Source organism: Ptychodera flava, assembly GCF_041260155.1.
Source record: "Ptychodera flava strain L36383 chromosome 3 unlocalized genomic scaffold, AS_Pfla_20210202 Scaffold_25__1_contigs__length_14229661_pilon, whole genome shotgun sequence".
In the NCBI taxonomy this organism is placed as follows: domain Eukaryota; kingdom Metazoa; phylum Hemichordata; class Enteropneusta; family Ptychoderidae; genus Ptychodera; species Ptychodera flava.
The window spans coordinates 2583874-2594522 of record NW_027248279.1 but is presented as its reverse complement, the minus strand read 5'-3'; the positions used below and the strand labels follow the sequence as shown (position 1 = coordinate 2594522).

Sequence of the window (10649 nt, the reverse complement as noted above, 5' to 3'; positions counted from 1 at the left end):
AATTCAAGTTTTAATCAATATGACAGTCCAGGAGACAAAGCAAACATGTGGTAAAGCCTACTAGCGATGCCATGGTTTTAAAATGTTTAAATGTTATTTAAACGATAGCTGTTGACAATTTTAACATAAGTAGTTTTAATATCATTGCATGTTATAACAAGATGATAGATGATTCTACCGATACATCTTGGAATCCAAATAAATTAAAACTTTTTAACCTCCTAAACTTGACTTTGAGGCAATATCCCTGTGCTTCCAGTAAAGTGGAGAAAGACGCCTACTGATAAGATTGTACCAAGCGGTGCCACGGTGAGATTTGCATGCAGGCTGGAAAGAGAGCTACAGAACTGGCCGCGATGGAGACACATAAACCATCAAGGACAGGAGAGATTGGTGTCAGCTGGCATTTACTTGGACAGAGAAAGCTGTAGCAATTGTGAGATCAGCGGTAACCACTTGAACGGAGAATACGATTTAACCATACGTAACGTTGATGCAAATGTTGACGCCGGGCAGTGGATGTGTGAAGCCATAGGAGGAGAACCAAAGTCAACTACTCAGCTACACTGACAATTGTAGGTGGGTGCATACATCCTGTTTCGGTAACAATGCGATGCTGGCCGTAAAAGGAAGTTTAGATAATAGATGTTAAAGCGCATGTTTTGTGACAAAGTTAACGGTTGATTGAAAATTCATTTTCCTCAGCGTGAATAGTGTCGAAATTTTCATAAGTTAAACGAAACTTGTAAACTCGTACAAAAGGAATTGACGGTAAACACCCAAAGCAACAATACATTAATAAAACTTGAAGACCATACAACTCTTGTTGACCATATGTTAGCTAACTAAAGCGATTCTTTTTATTGTCTAAGCAGTTTCTATTGGTAATTATAATGACGTTTACAGGGCCTATGGGAAATGATAACACTACATGTCTTAGTTGTTTATCGTTTTGCTAATAGTTAAATATATTTACAATAATGTCATTGATTTAAAAAAATCATCATAGCATTCTTATTTGTTTCAAACTGTGTTGAAAACCATTGTCAAGGTTGCTCTTTTGGAAGATTATAAACATGAAAAATATCATCTTTGAAGCTTCACGATATACTGTATGCCTAAATGATATGTACTTGCATTGTCTTTCAGTAACATGATCAAAATGTATTTCCGCAATGTAAAGGCTTACATGGCCCTTGAAATGTTGACGTCACAGCCGCCTTGCAATAAGACACCTCAACACTAATCCGTTTGAATTTGTTTTGCAGACGAGACCATGACATGCTCAGCTGACAACATTGGTCCGGAGAATACAGTTGTCAGTGGCGACAACATTACATTGACATGTTATTCAAATACAGAGGTCCTACCGGGTGATGTAAAGTGGACTGTCAATGGACGAAATTCGAACGTTTCTGGCCAAGCTCCTCTAATTTTCAACACCCAGATAACGAAGTCAGCCATTGGTGATGTGTTCGACTGCAGATACAATGACGACGCTGATCTAAATACACAGACATGCAAATATAACATGTCTTTTAATGTTCAATGTAGGTTTTGGAATATAATTACATCATACTGCATAATTAAACTGAAAAGGGACATCATGATAGATCAGAGAAATCATTTTCATGTATACATGGAATAAATTTAAAGTGGCATTTCTTATTTATAAGGCTTTCAATAACCTGTGTTTAATCACTTATTGTTGTCGTAAGGCGACAGCACACGTGTGCTTTCAATACATAACTTTCCTCACTGGTAATTGATGACTTATATTAACAACCTATTCTTCCCGCACTCAAATATCTTAAATCTCGTGTAATTTTCATAGCAATTTTAAAATTACATTCATACATTGGTCGACAGATCCTCCAGAACCGATTTCCATTTCGTCAACCAATGACGGAATAATCACGGAGAACGACAAGTTTGAAGCAACATGTCGAACTGACAGTAACCCGGAACCATCATACGAATGGTTTGATTCACGTGGGAATTCAGTTTCACCGGGACCAATTTTGAGTATAGAGCAAACAAAGAGACAGCAAGCTGGCAATATCGATGTGAAGCCACTAATGAGCTGTATGACGGCAGGAAAGGACGAGCAGTATCAACAACAAAACTTATCATTCAATGTGATTATTATTATTATTATTATTATTATTATTATTATTTATTATTACAAGTTAGGGGCTATAAGTATTATATAGAAATGTAATAACACTAGTTCATTGAAGCTCTGCGAATTCTGAAAAAGAGGTGTTGTTTATTTTAATTTTGTCAAAAGGGGTGACTTCTAATTGTTGTACGTGCAGCGCAGAATTATACATAATACTGTACGGAGAGAGGGACATCATTAGGCCAAGGAGTAATTAAATGCTTGTCGGAAAAGTGACACTAAGCAGTTTAAAGCGATACCCAGCAGGCCCAGACTTTTAACTTGTGTGCGAACTTTATGGGTCACATTCAATTGGAAGCCACAGAACAGTGCCACAAACGGCAAAAATTAGAGAGGCACCTTTTTCATCATATAGGCAGAAATCAATGTATTATTGCCTTATTTGTATTGTACGGTGATTGTTTTAACAGCACAATGGCAAATTAACTGTAATGTTATTAGAAATTACTTCAAACCATAACATAAATGATCAAAACAGGCACGTGCATATAGAATAAAACATTTTTTTTATTTCTTGAAGTGACAAGACTCAAATAAATTACATGTACCGATAACAAAGTTTCGGGCAAACATCTTTTACAAACTCTCTGAATATCAAAAGTAACTTATGCCACAAAGTTGCATTTTAAAAATGGGACAAATAAAGAGCTAAACAAAAAATATAAGAAACGAAAAGGAAAGGTACACAGAAAATGAAAAAAAATACAAATTGAAATGATCAAATACCTTTATTTTAAATACAATATGAAAATACAGACAAAATTAAAACATAGGGCCAAAGTCCCTGAAGCTACTATAGACATGGATACAAAATTAAGTATTTCCTGACTGTATGAAATTATCTCACTTAGGTCATCCTATGGACTTGTAAACCAAATATTAAAGCTGTCTGACCGGCGTTTTTGAAAGAACAAGCAACTCAACAGTTGACAGAGCTCTGCTGTGTTATGTAGAGAATAACCTTTTGTGACACATGTATTGATGAAGAAGGTGGATATCTTTGATTAACATTGTAAGTGAATTCTGTTGAATAAGTTGAGACTGTACATACTCAGAGAAAGCACACTGAAGAGACAAATGTTTGAAACTTAAGAAGTTCAAGGTCATCAAAAGCATTATAAGGAATCATGTAACTTTCCTTACACTGTTTACACAGATTGCATAATTGCTATAAATAGCACATGAGGAATCTTACAGCCCAGCTTTACCATAAAAACCCTATCACTTTGACCACTCTTTTAATTGACCACTCTATTTTTTTCCTCAAAAAGTAATTTTATTTTATCCTTACCAAGTCAACCATAAATGGAAATTAGAACTTTCTCTATCTCTATCTTTATCTCTATTGACTATTTGAGCAATTTCTTTAGATAACATACAGGGCACAATAAATGACGGTTCAGAATATGTCAAAGTTGGGATTCAGGAAAGTTGCCTTTACATGTTTAATCCTCCAAGATGGTAAGCATTTCACTATGAACTGTCAAAAAAAGTTGAACTTTCTGATAATTCTACACTAAAATTATTTTGGCTTTGATGATTTCCTAATTAATTCAATTATTTAAAATCATATTAATTATTTTTTTCTGGTGAATTGATAGAGTTTATACAGTACAAGAATTACATACAATGTAAGTCAAATTTTGACCAAAAATGACAAAAAAATTCCTTAAAAATACACATCTGCATATTTCATCACAATTTGAACAAATCTAAGTTGGGTTACCCCTAGGCACCTGTATACCTGATAACAAAGCTGTCTGACCAGCGGTTATGAAGAAGAAGATTTTTTACCAAAAACACCTTTTTTGGCATTAATTTGCCTATTTTCAACAATATCAAAAAATTAAAAAAAAATAGTTTCTCAAAATCATATTTTTCATCTACACAACAAATATCAAATCAGTAAGTACTGCGGTTCTCAAGATATTTGAGTGGACGGACGCCTCACAAACGGACATACATACATACATACATACATACATACATACATACATACATACATACATACATACATACATACATACATACAGACTGACGCCGGACGCCGGACGGATACCCATCCCAATAGCTTCTATAGACTATAGTCTATAGTAGCTAAAAATGAGAAATACTTGAAATCAAATGGACACCTGCAACTTCCAGGGTCGTTGTATTCTGTAAATAGATAAGCAAAACAAGGTTATTTACATCTGTACTTGTTAGTATATATACTAAATCATAATGAAAGCATTTAGAAGTATTTCATTCTTATTTTCATGCTAAAAATTAACTTTTCCAATGATATTTCATGTAAGATAAAACTGAAGGAAGTTTCATTTGAACATGTGAAAACATCCTAAAATGGTAAGTCATCATTACATATACTGGACTTACCATAAAGATGACTTTTCAAGCATCAATTTTAAATTGAACAAGTCGTTGATGGCACAGTCCCCACTTGTTCGTTGGTACTTTAATTAAAAGTCCTCAGAGAGGATAGAGTCCTCTTCATTAATTAGGTCTATGATAAAATACTGTGATATAGATGGCGCTAAATGGCCAAGAATGAGTTCCACGGTGGTGAAAACATAAAACCAATGTAGGCCGCCATCCTAATTACAAAATGTCATTAAATGAGTCAATCAGTAATGATCAACAGGATGTTGCCGAACATTTTTGCATACTATCCTAACACTAATAGATTATCACCGGTACCATATTTCATAAAGTTTGATGCAGTATTTACAAACTATGAGATCAACATCTGTACCGAGTTTCATCAAATTTTGACGCAGTATTTGTGGATATATAACTCTAATTAGGAAAGTTCATTAAATAAGCAATTACAAATTAATTAAAATGACACTGATAAATGCCTTTTTCATTGTTAAAGCAATGTAAGCTTAACATGTGTACCAAGTTTCATGAAATCTGATGCAGTATTTCTCGACATATCAGTCTAATTATGAAACTTAGGTAATTGACATGATACTGCTACACGCCGTTCAACAATCAATGTGCATATGTATGACATGGGTCAATGTCCTTATACCAACTCTGAATGATACTGGTGGAAAGATGTCTGAGTTATGGCTCTGTACATGAAAAGATCGTAACAAAATGGCAGCCATGCAGCCATATTTAATCTTACTGTCTAAAAAATCTATATGCATATGTATGACATAAGTCAATGTCAAAATTGTAACAAAATGGCTGCCATGCGGCCATATTGGATCATATCATGAAACAAATTGACATGCATATGTATGACATAGGTCAATGTCCTTGTACCAACTTTGAATAAAATCGGTTGAGATATGCCTGAGTTATGGCTCCGTACATGACAAAATTGTAATAAGATTGCCGCATGGCAGCCATATTGGATAATGTTGTGAAACAAATTGATGTGCATATGTATGATGAAGGTCAATGTCCTTGTACTAACTTTCAATAAAATCGGTTGAAACATGTAGGAGTTATGGCTCTGTACATAAAAAAAATTGTAATAAAATGGCAGCATGGCGGCCACATTGGATCATGCATATGTATATATATTGGACGTGCATATGTATGACATATCAAGTAATCCTCGTACCAAGTTTGAATGAAATCGCTCCATGTATCTCTGAGATATCTGCGTGAACAGAAGGATACATGGACGGACAAACGCACACACTGACACACGCTCGGACATGACCACGGACGGTATCTTGGGGACTAAAAATACAAGCATCAATTTAGTAAAAATATGATTCATAGAAAGAACCAGATTTCAATGTTTTTATTTACATATTGGTTTGTTATTGACTTAATTAATTTGTTCTTTACATGTTTATTTTATCATGATTTATCTTTACTGTTATCACTATGGCCATCATTATTTCACGTTGCTTATTTGGTTCTGTATGAACCCCTTTGTGTTTTTGGCACTTTCACATGACTTGAATTGGTCATCACATGATGCTCCCTTACCATAAGTTCTAATTTCTTTAAACCATTATGGCCAGGTACTTTACTATACCGGTCCATTCCCTTCCTAATCTCATGATGGATACTCTCTACACCGTTCTGTGAAGAAACCAAAGCCAAACCCTGTGTTTTCAATCTGAGGGATGACATGATCTTCTAACATATGCATTTTGGGGGTACACTTCATTAGGAAAGTGTTCTCTGTAATATGCCATTAAATGTGATATGTTTGAACTGAGAATGCTAATATATTCATCTGACATTCTATTGCTTGTACTCTAAAGATTATGGCAGGCTGCAAATTTTGAAAATATTGGCTTATACAGACCACAAATGTGTGCAGCCTGTTCATTCAGCTATGGGCATATTCTTGCTGTGGTCCTGATGACGCTCTTGCACAACGTTTGAATGTTTTCTTCCTGAAACACAAAAATAAAAAGAAGGATATGATAACTTTCTTTCAAAGAAGCAAACAGAGTTGTTTCACTGAAAGTACGTCAAAATAATGTAGACGAAATACATCTTCTGTAGTATATATATAACACACAATAAATCTGACACTGAAAGCTTGAAAATCCTGACAAGCAGAATACTGAACCTTTTAATGACTTTAGCAACAAAACAGTTTACAGTTGTAAAACACATACTTTACAGCACTTGTTCACATGATTTCCGATGAATGCCTGCCCCTGGTAAGAATGACGTCCAACACTAAATGACTGCAGAGCTTGGTCAATACCGCAAACTACAAAACCACATTGTTTTGGCAGTTTCGCTTTTACGTCTGTAGCTTCAGATATCTAAGAAAACAAAGATAAACACTGTGTTGTCTGGAAATGACTGCACTACAAATGTGCACAAGCCAAAATTCTGAAAATGCAGCATAGACATGACTGTGCACTTGAGATTGACAATGTTATTGCTTATCATCACAAAAATGATCTTACTTCTGGTATCAATATGCCATTTTCAAAGATGAAGGAGACCCTCTGAGATCTCAGGTTGCTAGACAGGTTATCTGTGGGTGTTCTCACATGATACAGGCTAAACAAACATTACATGTTTATTTAACATGGCAACTATTCATTTGTCAATAGCTTGCAAATATTTATCAAGATCTGACCCACTGTGTACCCCTTCCTTTAAATTTATCTGACTAATCAATGTTAGCTGTGAATGTCTTAAGTCAACGAAAAACTACAACCAATTATCATAATTGTGTTCTACAGCATATCATACACAATGCATGCTGATTATTAACAGTCGCACATATTGCAAACTGATAGGTCAAGGACGTACACATATAAATCATAGGTAAAACTGAAGTGTACACAATAAACTGCCTGTCCTGTCAGTGCCTCAACTTTTCTTACGTATAAATCATAACATGCAAGTATACATTTCATACCATTTGGTCCAGACAATCCATAACTCTTGGCCAGATACTCATAATCTCCCATCATCCGTGCTAATAGTGTCTTGTCCCTGAAATAAATCAAAGTGGAATGTAAGACAATTGTCCACACCATTCTAAATTAATGCCCATGTTTCTACACATCAATGCATTTTGTACATGCAAGAAAACAACTTTGCCTTTTGTACTATTTAATGTAGTATCATATTTATGCTGCATAAGTTTGGTCAGATTTGCACATTGTTTTCAGATTTTGGATCAGCAGTATAATGCATGTATTAAACTTGGATAACCAATATGTATGTATCTTAAGTTCCAAATATTGTACCAAAAAGATATATGGTACAATCTGTTCATTGTTTAGTAAAACACAGTATGCATGTTTAGACTTACTTCTACTTTGTGCCATCCAGTTTGTCTACCTGACCTCTGTTAACAGCTAAAGCTATTCTAAATTGTAATAGGAATCAGGTGCTGCAAATGTACTCCAAATCACTGTATTATCTGCTACATTTGGATTGCTGATGTTAGCAACTTGGTAAACCATTCTCAGGGTTCCCTGACCCTTGTCCCCACCTAACTTTATCCAAATTTCACTGGTAGGTATTGTACCATGCCGGGTAAGTTTGCAGACCTGAAGACAAATATGAGCAAGATGCAAAAACAACAGTAACACTTATATTCAGTAATATGTGATAACAAGATTACTTATCCACAGTCTTTCTCTACATGATCATAATAGAGTGTGCACACAATCCCAAAAGTCTGACTGCAAGCCTGCTGTCCCAATATTAATACTCATGTGCTTATATAAGAGCATATAAGAACAATCTAGAACTTTTATTGACATGCTAATTACTGTTCTAAAATTCTCTCTCTTACACAACTAATTAAATTTCAAGAAAGTTCCAAACATGACTTATTAAATTCATGGTTGTGAGGTCAAGAAGGACAGTGACCTTGATGAGTGTGGGGGAAAATGACCTGCATAACATACCTCACTTCCAATATTCACATGCCATGCCTTGAAGTAACGCCGTAATTTCCTCTTGGCAGCCCATGTTGTTCCCATAGCAACTTTCAAGTGAAGGCCAGCACCTAAAGGTATGTCAGGAGTGAGTCCCAAGATCTGGAGGATTTTCCTTCTTGTCCTTTTGTTGGTGTCTCACCTCCTCTCACTCAGCTGCAGCATCGCATCACCACCACTGACAATGTCTCTCCTCTGACTTAACTGCAACACCCTCTGACGTCTTGTCCTAGTGCTAGCTTCTGAGGTTGTTTTTCGTGGCTTTGGTGTATATGTTAAACACAATGGCTGAAAAAAAATCACACCAAAAATTGAAAAACCAAATTTATCTTTCAAAAGTATATGTGGGTGATAAATTCATGAAATTGGACTAGCTCATTACTTGATGAAATTAATTTGTTGAACCACTACCAGGTCACACATGTACTACAAAACCAAATAAATGTTATTACAAATACAAATTTACAAATTATCATATTCCATGATAGCTTTATCAGAAGAATTTACTCCAAAATCTAACTGTATATTGATATGTGGGTATAGATCAGCAAGAGTAATGCTGGTAAAAAACTCACCTGGCCCTTGGTTTTAACCTTTATCAAACTATCATCACTTCTGTTTGCTTCTATTTTTTTTCTTGACAAGTGTTGTTGCCATTTCTTCATACTGTGGCAGCATATATACCGCTGATACATTCTGCAACACAATTTCTGCGGCCTTCACTGCACATATATTGTTTTGCCTATCCCTTGATGTTTCACCATTTGATGTCTTGGTATTGATTGTGTCATGAACGGGGACTGGAGTATGGTGGCTTCTGATGGAAATGGGCTCACTAACGAGAAGCAGTGGTCTCCAGCAATGGACAGGTAAACACACCGTTCCGTGTTGTGTTGCAGATCTTTGCAGTGGCACAACTGACTTACAACCGACATTCCCATAATCACATGTGACTGTGGCATTTGATAGCATGTTTGCAAAGGCAATGGGAGACTTTCAATAGATTCACACATAATAGAGAGACGGCACACAGGACAGGATGAAGAAACTTGCAACCACTGACACAAACGTTCAGCACAAAACACATGTGGTCCATCACACAAAAGTTGTATTGGTCCATCTATTATCTCTTTGCAAATGGGACACTCCATTTCTTCAATGAGATCATTGAACCTCTGTCTCTGCAAGGGAATGAATCTTTCTCATCTTTTTTCCTGCCCTCTCCTTTACAGCTGCTGTTAGATTTGTACTGCCATGAGTTTCACTCTGTAGTTTCCCCGTCTTTCCTGTCTCCTTGCCAGTGATACCAGAAATGTCACTGCCTTGGTATTGACTTGGTCTGCCCCTGTTTTTACTGTCTTTCTTTTTCTTTCCTGCCTTACACAATGCATCACACACCGCACATCTCCGTACTCTACAGTGTCTGGACCATTTCACTACGTGTGTCCCTGGTCGATAGGTTTTGTTATTGCTCTCTGCCTGCTGTCATGAAGCAATGACTCTCTTACAGAGACAACACAAATTGGACGGGTGAACATTAGAATGTCTTCACTAAAACTGTACTCTGAAACACTTCTTTAACTCAACGATAAAATTGGAGCATGGATAACTTGTGCCATTTATTTTCCGTGCACAAATACGACACCGTTTTTTTAGCACACGAGCATGAAATTCGAATGACATTTTCACAGTCTAGGCCAACAGACGATTGAAAAAGGCGCAAGAAAATATGCCAGTGTGTAAACAAACCCGTTACCAGGGAGACATGCGTGATGGTCCGAAAAACTATGCTCAACTGCAACGCACATATGGACGTAAATAAAAAACCCACACGCATAAAAATAACCCATGACAAATCACGGCATGAAATGTACAGATTAAATCACTGCGGACACGGTTAAATCGGTTTCAATCTTGTTAAAATTGATTTACTTAAAATCTGAACCTCGTAAATTACACAACACATTAATGAAAATACTTACAGACGGCCATGCTTTATGTTATCATGGAGGGTATGATGTTATCAAGTTGTTCGTGCTAAGAAACTTCTCCTGCAAATATCGCGAGGTCAAAGG

General features: G+C 36.0%; 3 long non-coding RNA genes across 3 annotated transcripts; 1 reads left to right on the top strand and 2 right to left on the bottom strand.

The window, feature by feature from the left end:
- Positions 1-242: 242 nt before the first annotated feature.
- LOC139125375 (uncharacterized) lies at positions 243-2132 on the top strand. Its single transcript, XR_011550213.1, has 3 exons — positions 243-579; positions 1269-1550; positions 1870-2132. It is a non-coding gene; the product is annotated as an uncharacterized lncRNA (long non-coding RNA).
- A 1787-nt stretch (positions 2133-3919) lies between these two features.
- LOC139125345 (uncharacterized) lies at positions 3920-7197 on the bottom strand. The gene is made up of 3 exons (XR_011550203.1): positions 6781-7197; positions 6462-6552; positions 3920-4339 (listed from the first exon to the last, which is right to left on the bottom strand). It is a non-coding gene; the product is annotated as an uncharacterized lncRNA (long non-coding RNA).
- Positions 7198-7545: 348 nt separating this feature from the next.
- LOC139125475 (uncharacterized) lies at positions 7546-9287 on the bottom strand. Its single transcript, XR_011550237.1, has 3 exons — positions 9150-9287; positions 8545-8862; positions 7546-7618 (listed from the first exon to the last, which is right to left on the bottom strand). It is a non-coding gene; the product is annotated as an uncharacterized lncRNA (long non-coding RNA).
- Between the last annotated feature and the right edge of the window lie 1362 nt (positions 9288-10649).